This window comes from Anopheles maculipalpis, chromosome 2RL (genome assembly GCF_943734695.1).
Source record: "Anopheles maculipalpis chromosome 2RL, idAnoMacuDA_375_x, whole genome shotgun sequence".
Classification (NCBI taxonomy): Eukaryota; Metazoa; Arthropoda; class Insecta; order Diptera; family Culicidae; genus Anopheles; species Anopheles maculipalpis.
In genome coordinates, this window is record NC_064871.1 from 73,455,515 (window position 1) to 73,468,158 (window position 12,644).

Sequence of the window (12,644 nt, forward strand, 5' to 3'; positions counted from 1 at the left end):
ACATTGGTTTGTGCGTGTGATCCGAACGGTTATCGGACGCGTGCTGAGCGACTGATTTTTCACACCGTGTGGTAAGCGGGTGGAAAACTAAAAGGACATTATCGATGCAAAACCTCCTCCAGCGGGAAGAGCTTTAGTTTGGAAGGATGCATTACAAAGCTCGATGTGCACAATCAAAGCTTGAGTTCTTTTGTATTTAAGGTCGATTTTGGGTGTACAGTAAATGGACCAGACTTTAAATACCGTTGAACATATCTTCTAGTCCAGCGAGGTCATGTTATTGCGCACAAGAATTACACTTTGATGTGGTTTTCTTTTCCAAGGATAGCTTATAGACAAGAGGTACTTATTTACAGCTGAGAAGCTTTTGTGGTTAAACACGAAGAAGACACGTTTTTGGGTGCCTTTTTTTGGTCTTGAGAATTAATGCTTTTTTTTTGGGTGAAGAAAATAATTACATAATATAGAAAAAGACTTTATTGAATTAATAGTTCTTCTTGTAAAGAAACATTTTGATTAAAAAATTATTATCCATTTGTTTTTCAGCCATTTTTCTTACAGGCTGTCCTTCGCGTATAAAATAAAAGATCGATTTATCTTCAATTAAACATCGACCATGAAAACCCGTCTTCCCACACGTATCACAAACACCGTAAATATAGATCCCAAAAAACAAAAAAAAACCTGAACGTAGTTTCACTTCCACCCAAGCGAGTCAACATTCTCACGAAATGGAAGTAATTAGTGCGCCGTATCGTGTCCTTTCATTAGCCCGGTTGCTCGGCAACCGGGTAACAAGGATTTTGATAAGTTTGAGTGGTTTTCGGGTGGGGTGTTGCGTCTTTCGTGATAAGATCGTCCAAAAAGGCGTAGCCGGACGAATGCGGTGACTTGGTAGAGAAAATATTAAAGAGCTTAAAGTTCCAATTGTGCAGGAAGCGTTCCATTTGCTGTGCATGAACTCGGTTGAAAATGAAGAAACGGGGCTTAATTGTATTGTTTAAATTGTAGAATAGAACGGAATGGATAGTTTATTACTTAAGAAAACAGGAATTTGTAGCCATAGCTTTGTGCAATTCTTTTACAAATAATAGTTATTTATAACACTTTTTCAATATCTTTTTGAAAGATTTTAAAACATAAAAAAAACGTTCTGGTATTTTTACTCCCAACATTGCACGAGAAATATTTTAACATATCGCATGCCCTTCAGTTCTGCTCACTCGTACACCCATTTTAGCCAGAATGGGAAGACAAACGAAAACAATCACCGCAAAAGTGTTGGCTGGTGCAATTAATTATTATGCTCTTGCACGAACTATGCTGCCGAGAGCTCTTGCATATGGATTAAACGCAAACAGTTTGGAAAGACATGATCTACATAATGAATAGTGTGAAATTCCATCGTTGAACCCTTCCATTACAAGCGTTTGTGATGCAGGATGTGTGACCTTTCTCGTAGTACAGTGGTCCAATTACAAGTTACTCAGTGTTGGTCGGGTTTGCTTTGGAATGTCTGATGAAGGGGGTTCCTATTTCGAGTAAGAGTATATAGAATCAAGTTTGGTGCGATACATTTTTATTCCTAAAACTTTTCTTGGCTTTCAGTAACTTATAAATTCACACCTAAATCCTATTTTGTTTTAAAAATTGGGGAAAAAATTATTGTTCTTAAATTTTCTATCATCAGATTGTTTTTCTCAGCATGAAATAAAATCTGCGAAAATATTCTCGACGACGAACGATTCGTCCATGTTAGCAGGATGCTAGGAAAATATTTAATCTACTCTCCATGAAATCATCCGAAATCTTCATCAGTTTGTTTGCTTTTACAGTCGGCAGAAGCAATGACTGTGCGAAGACATTAATAACACTCTGCGATTACTTCATCGCTTCTCAAATACTAATAACCGTTCGTACGAGCGTCGGTGAGATACCAGTAGCAGATTTGGTACAGAGGGCACACATATCCATCTCGATCATATGGCGAGAAGCGAAGATCTTGAGTTCAATGTTAAAAATAGCACATGGAACTCGACAGGGGCACAGTCGGTCGATAGCGAGAATCGGTGACAATGAACCGTTTTTACTGCAATACTTGAACTGTCAACCCAACAACTACACTAAACTGCTTCCTAAAAACAATGGCTGTGTGTTCGTTACACAATATTATGAAATCGGAGGTTGAGGTTTTGGTGCTCAAAAAATGTATTCACTTGACGTGTTGCCAAACGCGGGGTGACAAAATATATGAATGAGGTTTAAATGTTGTTAGCCCTTTTTGGCAGGACCCTGACACGGTGATTTATGACGGAGAAGAGTGTTTTTTTTGTCAACATAAAAATAAGTCCTTTCATGAATCTTATCAATGAATCATGTTAGTCGAATAATATGCCTTTATGCTTAATAGAAAAGTGTAACGGTTTTACTAAAAAAAAATTGATAAATTGAACAGATTTGTTTAATTTTTTAATACAATCCCAAGAGCTTGAACCACCACTACTGGTTTTCCTTGACTTTGTTAATACTCGTAGGTTGATTGTTTGTCCTGCGTACGAATTATTGATAAATAACTAATTTAACAATTTAACACTAGAACCACCGCGATTTTGGCGCGTGTGCGGTTAGATACACGTGCCAGTACAGTCAAAATGACTAACATTTTCATATTTCTGATGTATTCTTCATATAATAATATTCGCTTAGATTTTTGGGGAATTATAAAAGCTACATGGATGGGAAGCTGCAGCCAGGGATCGAGTTTCCTGGAGATCTATTGTTGACGACGTGCTCTTTAAAAGAGTAGGCCAACATGAATAAGAGAGAAAGAAAGAGAGAGATAGAGAGATAGACAGAGAGAGAGAGAGAGAGAGAGAAGCTTAGATTTTTAATTTTTAATTTCATAGGAATGAACATCTAATTGAATGTGTTAAAGTCACGCATCAACATCGGCAGAATTGTTTAACTATGAAAAATAAATCCACTAGAAAGATATGAAACCAGTCAAAATGACTGTTCCGGTAGTTCTAGTGTTAATGAAACATGAGAAATAACGTAAACTGTAATATTGATCTTTTAGGTTATGTTAGGGTTGGCTATCAAATTAAAAGTACAGCTTGAAAAGTTCGACTACATCGACTACATGTTAAAAAATCAAAGGTACAAATTATTTATAGTTCAAATGCGAATTGTAAGATAATTCACATGATAAAATAATTCATCAATTTCTACGATTTTAGCAATCAAAACTTGGTTTTGAAAAATGAATTTTATTCGTACGTACGCTAATTTTTAATCGCATGGCAATTTGTTTCAATTTCCGATTTTTTTTTCTATCTCTTAAGAAGCTTGGCATTGCTGATTTACGATTTTTAATCGAAGACATTGTAGACAAGCTTTTTCTTAGTTCGAACAGGGGTTCAAATGCATCAAAGATAAGGGTACCAATGCATTAAAGGCGTGATGAAATTTCTTATCCAGAATAAGAGGTGTACCGTTCAAGCCGTCATACTTAAAATAAATAATAGTTGTACCAGCAATGTGGCCAGGCCGTCTCTTTTAAAATAAAGTTTGAGAAGATTTATCATTTAGTGATACATTGTGCAGTTCGCGCGTGCTTTCTGCTCGAGGGTAAGTATTATTCTGTTCTTTCCTGCCAGCTGCCTAACCTAGTTACAACCTCCCAAGTGTTCATTGTTCCAATATCCAGGTTAAGTGTTCCACATGTCTAGATGGTGATGAGAATTTTGTTCTGATCAACACAAGTTCGTGACCTGTTAATACATCTACGCAATACCCAATACAAACAGTTGTTATTAGCAATACAAAGGAATTGATCAAAATGCTTCATTCATTCAAAGAATAATAACTATTTTAATTCGATTTTTAGCTTTGTACACGACTGCTCAATTCAATTCAAAAGATACTAACGTATAAGTGAACGAATGAGCCAAATCGATAATGTCACAACAATTCAGGATCCGGTGGACTGACAATGTCATGAGTATGACACCAAACGATCCAACTAGTTTTGTTCGTTTAAGGCCGTTCACATGGATAGAGCAGACGTGGTAGACTAAAGTTGAGATGGAGTGACGGCTTTGATGCGTTCCTCAGAAACACCAGGATTGAAACACGACAGCTCTGAACCGCAAGTAATTTCGTAGGACTTTGACAGCAGGCCAAAGACTGCTTAGCGTATTATAAATAATTAAGTGTACAACCTTTACATAAACTGAGTGATTGTCTTAAAATATGTTGGAAAAATGGTATCGGACGATTAAAAAACCCAACACCCTAACTCAAACTATACAATATCTGTTACTTAGTATGCAATCCGAAGGATTCGAAGACGATACGGACAGAGTTTGCAAGCTGAATAAGGCTTTGTATAGTCTGAAACAAAGCGGGCTTTGCTGGAACAAATGCCTTGGGTGTGAACGGTATCAAAATGAAGTTCTGTAGAGAGGGATTTGGGATGCATACTAAGTAACAGATATGGTATAGTCCGAGTTGGGGTGTTGGGATATTTTAATCGTCCGTTACCATTTCTGTGGTTCTGGCAGCACTGCCAGTTTCTCCTTTGTCAGACGTTAACTCATTCAGCAACGTCACAGTAGTCGCGCTAAAACTCTCGTTGAAGAAAGGACTCTCTGATTATACTGCTGTAATTCCCGTGGATCTATTACGGATTTCTTCATCAAATCACAAAAAAAAACCCCAAAAAAAGAGGTATAATAGTTTTATTATAAAAATGAAAGGCGTCTATCTAGGCCCAAGCTACAATCACTCATAGTTGGCAAGCGTGAGTTTGGTACTAAGGAGATTTTACCGGCCCAAGTTATCTTCTTATTGGCTGAACGACCTCTAAGGTCATGCCAGCCATCGAAATGGCTTTCTAGATTGCCGAGACCACATAGTTGGTTAGTCATGCCTCACTACGGGGGGACGGTCCGGATGGGACTTGAACCCCGATCCTGCCGTATGAAGACCGGCGCCGTTGTCGCCTTTACCATCGGGCCATCCAAAGTTATAGTCACTATTAAACAGTTTTCACTATAATACAACTAGTGTAGGTAAGAGAACATATTGAAAAAAGTTTGCAAAATCAACTCGATAAAAAATGTTCCATCCAGATAAAACAAAACTTACATCTCAGCCACGTAAGATTGTACAAGTAGAATTGATCGTGACACTTTTACTTAGCTTGATTTCTTTAATTTGTGAATTTTAATAATTTTTAAAGCAAACTAAAGGATAGGAGGAAGGATTTTGGGTAATGCTAACTGACTAAGGGTATCTGAAAAATAAAGTTGTCCTTCTTACCTTTTACAATTATTCCACAAGCGGCTTTCAGAAGTCCAATAATCCTTAATCTTGAAGGTAAAGCATCCCGTGCTGAAGACGATCGTACAGTTTCTTTCTTTCCACTCCACCACATTGCTCATTGGCCGAAACATGTTGCAACACTGCTAATGAGCCGTGCCATGTTTACATCTCAAATTTTCCTTGACCCTTTTCATCACAAATATGTATGCTGTTCCAGCAGCACGGTTTTGTTCACTATCAAAACAACGTAAACACTAGCACAACACAACGCACCGTAGTATGAGTGAATGGTTTAATGCTTCAACTGCTGCAACGGACACTTGATCTCGTGGGTTTCGAGCGCTCACTTACACACTGGCACACGCCTTCGCTTTCTAGAGCTCCTATTTTCACGTGTTGTAAAACATTTGCGCTCACATATCTTATACGAAAATAAACTCTTTCGCTTTCTCGAGAGCACCGTCGGCAGGTTGTATATTTCTATGTTAAAACTAGCGCGCATCCTAGATGCCGGTACGGCAGAAAGATTTGCAAGCGCACGCGCATTTTCCACCTTGTGCAAGCACTCACAATCACACACACACACAAACACAAGCTTGTATGCACATCGTACGATGGATTTGTGTTGGCTAACTTTGACCCGCCGCGACCGGGCGACCGTAGATCGCGCGTTTTCGGGGCAAGAAGTTGCTGGTTACGGTTGCTGGCACCACTGCTTGACGTTGCTGTTACTGTTGCTGCTGCCACTGTTGTTGTGGTTGTTATTTTTTCTGCTGCTGTCACTGGTGACGGTTACCACTAGGAGCAGCACCAGCTCATACCGGGAAGAGCAAGAAAACATCGAATGGCGGCGGCCGGTTTCGGGTGTGCTCTCGAGGAGGTATTTAAAAATAAAACTTTTCACTTGCCACTTTGCTCGGCCACCTTAATATACCTTTTTTTCTTCCTTCTTCTTCTCTGCTCCCTTCAGCAGCACACGGAGCCATATTATTTTTTCACAAAACCCTGGGCGGAATCTTTTTTTTCTTCATTCTAGGGCTACCGGAAGTAAGGATCAATTTAATTTTATCCACAACCCAGGGCACGGTTTAACCCGGAATCTGGGGGGGGGGGGTCTGCGATACAATATTTGCATACATAATGTAGTTACACTTCACTTCACCAGCGATTATCTAACGTAATTTTCACACACGTTGTGTGTGTGCATGTGTGCGACACACTCACATCCTAATCGCTCGATCACACTGGAGCACTTTGCTGGACGTACGCACTTCACTACGAAACAGCACGCAGTCAAAAACCGTAATCCATGGCCCGGTTTTTTGGCTGGAGGGAACGCTACCAACACCTACCTTCCCGGCCACGACAGACACACACTGGTATGCTGGTGTGCGCACCGACTGGCGCAACGAGCGGACGACGGTGCAGGCAAAAAGACTCGCTCGATGTTCACTCTTCCACGGCTCGACTACGAATGGGTGCGTTCCTTGGGGTCGATATTTTAAGATCGAACGAAGCGCGCAAACCAGCGAACTCGAAACGACCCCGTCTCCCGAGATACTGTGGCGGGCACGCACGGTACAAAAATATCACCTAGCCTGGCCGTCCCCGGGGGCAAGTGCTTCTGGCTGACCGTTACGGTCTCTTTGGATCGGTGAGTTTCGGTGCTGTCTATGGGTTGTGTGTGTGTATGTGTGTGTGTTTTTTTAAATTTCCTTTCTGTTTTTCCTGCCCGCTTGTAAGGAAGCCCTGTGCTAGCGAATCTGCTTTGAAAATATTTGGTCGTTTAATTTCTCGATGATGGCACCAAGGAATTCTTCTTCAATCATCCCCTTTTGCAATGTTCGGTACGGGGGTTGTGTTTAAAAGTTATTTGTAAAACTGGTTGCGAAATTCATGCAATTTGTCGCTATTAATGCAAAACGTTCGTACAGTGACGTCTGCGTCACGATAATTAGAGATTATTGATTTAAGTATTCTGCTGTGTGCTATAAAAATGGCGTAACTTGACCAAATAGCTTCAAGGCTGAGATATTTCTATCCCAAATCATTCTTACACAGTCTGACTTAATATCCAATTTTTGTGCTTTATTTTTAAGCGAAATTGAAGCGACGCACACAGCTAACTAAGCTTTGAAGTGTTATTTTGTTGTCAGCATTTCATTTTTACTCCAAATAATTGACAGCTACGTACAATCACGCACTATTGCATTTAATTGAGTAATCTCGTTTGATCCGAAATTCGAAACGAATTGAATGGCGGTACGATAGATAATTGAATTAATTAATTAATTACCTAGATTAAGCTCGACTTTCGCTTCGTTTAATCCCAATGCTGAATGGTAGTTCAAAATGCAAAATTTGTTTCCTTGAACCGAACCAAAGATTTGAAGCAAATAAACCGCAGAGTGTATTCTTAGTTATGCTATTTATAAAGCATAATCAAACGGAAAGCTTCAAGGTGGTGTACGGTTGCAAATTGAAACGGAACAGTCACATTCCAACCAACCAGTTACAAGGTTTCGTATTGTTGAAAGAAAACAAAAATCGTGTAATGTGGTGTTGATTTTCATGGTTACAATGTGTGAATAGCACAAGCATGATTTAATCTAAACTATTTTAAAGTTATAAAATTATTTGTTAAGTTCTTAAAGAAATTTGTTCAACAGAGCATTGCAACAGAACAGCAAAATTTTAAATGTGAGATCAAAATTCTACCTACACCAACTAGAGAAACTGAAAAACGCCTTTTAAGACTCATAATGTCTTAAGGACTCTTTGTCATTCTTGTAGGATCTCTCTTCGAATATGGTGCCTCGCTAGTTCATCATAGAAAACTCTTTAAACCTTCTTCTGACATGACCAATCACCATCAGCGCTGTCAACTCTTTGATTTAGACACGTCGGATGGTAGGCCATCACATGCCTAAACATGTTTTGTAGCAATTATTCTGCTTTATTAGCTAGAAGTTGATTTTCTCATTTTCTCTTCAATGTTTTATGTTTCATCTAATTCTTTGAGGGCTTCCTCCATCTGTGTTTTGTGCCGTTTAGTCTTGTTTTGTTCTATGTAGCTCGTGTTAGCCTCTGTTTTGCTCTGTATACTTAAAGTCTCCTTTTTAAAGGCCTACTAGATCACTAGATCAGATCCGCCCATCTAATAGCTTACTAGACTTGTTGTTGACCTCACTACGGGGGTATGGTTCAGATTGAATTTGAATCCCAGTTCGTAAATTCACTGCAATGATTTGATAATATCAAGATGAATACAAAATTGCCAGTAATGGTTTAGATGTCAGTGAAGCTTTTTTAAAATCTGGAAAATATTCTTTTCCAGGCGAGTATTGAATGCATTAGTTTGAATACCGGATATTGTTGTGGTCTGATTGTTTTGTTCATACCTTAGCTTGTGTTATTATTATTTATTTATTATTTATTTCTTTATTCTACTTTTACTCAATATTATTGAGTTCATTCCTTTTTAATTTTAGATATCCTTTTATAATCGTTTTTGTGAAATTGATTTTTATTTTTATTGAATTTCAGCATGGCGGTCAACACCATATGTGTTGATTGTTTAGATAAACTAGATTGACGAGGTATATATGAAATAATTGATTTTTCATTTGCTTTTTAATAATCATTGATTATTAATGACGGTTTAAACAACCTACCAGGTCACATCGTCGAGCTATACTTATTGAAACCTCGTAGTTAGATAGTAAGTTCCCACTAAGGATTGTGGGATTAGAACCCAAGTCTTATCATGTGAAAACCGGCGCTGAGGTCACTTCTACCACTCTGGCATTATATAGAGAATTTTATCAATATTTTTTTTTCTTCTTGACTTAACGATCGTAGGGTCACGCCGGCCATCGAAAGGATTACTAGACTTACCGATAGCAAGTAGTTGAATATTCAGCCCTCACTACGAGGGGACGATCCGAATGGGATTTGAACGCCGGTCCCGGCGTTTGAAGACCGGCGCCCCAGTAATCAATACTTTTTATTTTAAATTACATGATAGAACACTCTTACTGATTTTTTTCAAGTAAGATTGTTCTTAAAATTGATACTTCAATCCAAAAGTCTACTTTCTACGAGTCAAAATTATTGTAAACTAAGGTTTAAAAATGAAAACCCTCATCCTGATCATGAGATCAAAATGTTTTTGTATCAAAATACAAAACAATAAACGTTAAATCGTTGCATCTCATTCCAACATCCATCAAAATGTCTGCAAGAGATATTGCTTGTGTGTAAAACACATCGAAAAGCAGCAAACGGTAAAAAAAACGGTTCGAAATTTCAACGCGAACCGTTTCACAGTTCATAAAATGTGTAAATGTATCATCTTGCGACGGTTTTGCGTTACCTTCAATATCTGAACCGATTTTGTATTCTCCTTCCTTTCGTCGAACGATTTGGCCGCACAGACAAGGGCTTTTTGTTCTATTTTGATGAATCACTGCACTACCCCGTTTGCGGATTCGTTTGCCAATGGTGAGAACTAGCGCTGGGAATGTTCAAAAAGACACAGGGCACACACACTTGCACACATAGACAAACACAGGACAGTGAAAAGTGGAAAAAAATTCAACAATCATTTTTCACCTTCCATCGAAAACTCTCGTTGTTTGCTACTTCAAGTCTGTTGAACAGGGGGAGCGAACTGATGGGGATGGGATGAATGTTTGTAAGGGGAAGCTTGCCTACGAGACTGACCGAGACGGAAGAGAGATTCGTGAGCTAATTTTATTTATGCGCGCGAAAAACTTTCACGCACAAACGCTCCCGTTCTTTGCGTGCACCGTAACCACACGCACGCACGGGTACACCAAGTCGTTTGCTGGTGGACGTTAAGGAACACAAAGGAAAGGTTTAAAAACTGTGTTGTCGTAGTTTTTTCGAAGAGTTGCTTTTTAAATCTAGCAAATGATTTTATTGACTATAAGTTGTCCACTTTTCTATTTTAATATTTAAATCCAAACTGCTCGTTGGTTACTTATTCAAATGTATTGAAAGCAGCTCAACAGCTCACTCAATGTGCTCCTTATTTTTATCCCACTCGGATGATGTAAATTTACACACGCAAACACACATTAGATGCCTCCTGGCCGACGACATAAACTGCACTTCACACTATGTCACTGAAACTGATGGAATGCGTTTGAATAATTGATCCATCCAGCTAACGTTCGATGAGCAGTGAAGAAATGAATAAGAAAAAGTGAAACGGGGGAGAGAAAAAAAAAACACCGTGCCGTACCCCATGTGCTGCTGCTTGCAAACGGCTTCTGTTTGCGTGCCTTTTTTCCCCCACACTGAAATGAACCTTCAGGAGGAAAAACGGAAATGCGTGGCCTTCGGTGGCCTTGTTTCGATCTCGACTGAAACCCGCTCTCGACTGTTGCAGTGCTCGAGCTAAGCCGAACTTACACCATCGAGATTGCGGGTATCTGATGGGCAGGGTTGAATCGTGTGTTGGGATTAAATGAAGATTATTTTTATGACTCGTTTCTGGTTTGGGACTGATAGAAGATTTCTTACCTCACTGATGTATTGTTGGCAGCAGTTAAATATAATTTTATAACAAAAAAGTTCTTATAAAATTCTTAAAATCTATCATTTTATTGTGATTCACTGGGAAAACCGTTGAAAAACGTTCCACAACTCAACATTGTGTCACGCTTGGCACCACTACATTTATATCACTCGTTGGCTGCATTCGATGTGTGTGTGTGTGTCTGGCGTTCGGTTTTTCGAGCAGTCTCCGAAGTGAGGCAAAGCACGTTCTGTTGGTCTGCTAGCCGTTTTCGCTATTACTGCAGGATTCGACCATAACAAATGCTTCCCGCAACCCCTTAAACCATTTTCCCTTCCCGACCATTGGACGGTTCCTTATGTCAGTGAAAATGTTTTCAGACAGCTGGATTGCGGTTTGGTTGACAGCATGCGCAACAGCTCCCGATTGGTTTGCCTTCCTCGGCTAGCCGGCATAGCACCACACCCATACATGCAACAGGCAAGCAAGGGTGCGTGTAAGTAACAGCATTCCCCCATCGTTTAATGTGGCATAGTTTGCGTGATGAGGTAGGTGCAGCATTTGTTGATTAGTATTTTTGACTGTTTTCTTTTTTCTTTCTTCAACATTGTACTTGAGCTGGTGTGATAGGAGAGCGTTTGCGTTGGTTGTATGAAACGATATGTTTGTGTTGGTGTAGAAAGACACAAGCGCCGACGTTGCTTAGAGACGGGACATATACTATTAGAGCGCTGTTGATTGCGGGTGAAGCATTACTTTCCGCAGTGGCAGCGCTGTCTGATTGATCAGCTGATAGGCGTGCAGGTGGGGAAAGGCATTGGTGAAATTATTTTTAATTCTAAATACAACAAACTTGCCCTGAGGGAATCGTTACGGCTGAATGGGATGAATTCTGATGCAAATATGCTCCGCTATGTTGTGTATTATGGCTGTTACCATCTAGTTAATAATTGTGTAGTTTAAAGTCTTTTAGGCGTTTGAAAAGAATAAAAATGACATTTTTGAAATTGTATTCGAGAGAAATCAGCAGTATGACCTTCTTTTTTAATTATAAAAAGATAATATTTAATGGATCAATGACAATTATTGATGTACGAAAATATTATGAATAGTATAGGATTTTTATATCAAAAACTTAAAATTTTATAGTATATACATATTATGTTCATTTCCAATGTTTACAATATTTCATAAAAAAGCTGTTTCAAGAAAATTGAAATTTTGATTTTCATGAAGTACCAGGCGCCTCCATCACTATTAGGCGCCTCCATCATAAATTAACTTTTCTTGCTATTTATGATTTATTTTTAGCTGGGTTTTTATGGAATTATTCTTTATTCCTTTGAAAATTTAATGTATGAAATTAAAATATGCTACTATTTTGTATCATAAAAATTAATCTACAAAAAAAAATAGTTTTTTTAAAATATTTGCTACGAAATTTCATTTTTAACTTTGTTTTTCCATATTATTATTATTTTTTGTAAATGTAACCTTGGCAAATTCAAGTTGAAAAGCACATTACCATAGGATGTATATCCCATATGGTCTAGTGGCTAGGATATCTGGCTTTCACCCAGAAGGCCCGGGTTCGATTCCCGGTATGGGAAAATCTTTTTACACTTTTGAAACATTTGAAGCAGACCTATGCTGTTTAAAAAAGGATTAGTAAAACTTACCAAAATTATAATGTCATCTTGTTTGTTAGTTAAATTCAATTTAATTTTACCCAATTCATAACGTAATATACAGTTTTCCTTTATTTTTCTCC

At 38.6% G+C, this 12,644-nt stretch overlaps 1 protein-coding gene and 1 non-coding gene across 2 annotated transcripts in view; both read left to right on the forward strand.

The window, feature by feature from the left end:
* The window catches only part of LOC126568830 (serine/threonine-protein kinase ULK2), a 373,161-nt gene that overhangs the window by 241,417 nt on the left and 119,100 nt on the right, over window positions 1-12,644 (forward strand). The gene's annotated exons all lie outside the window — the stretch shown is intronic.
* Window positions 12,412-12,483, forward strand: Trnae-uuc (transfer RNA glutamic acid (anticodon UUC)). The gene has a single exon. It is a non-coding gene; the product is annotated as a tRNA-Glu (tRNA).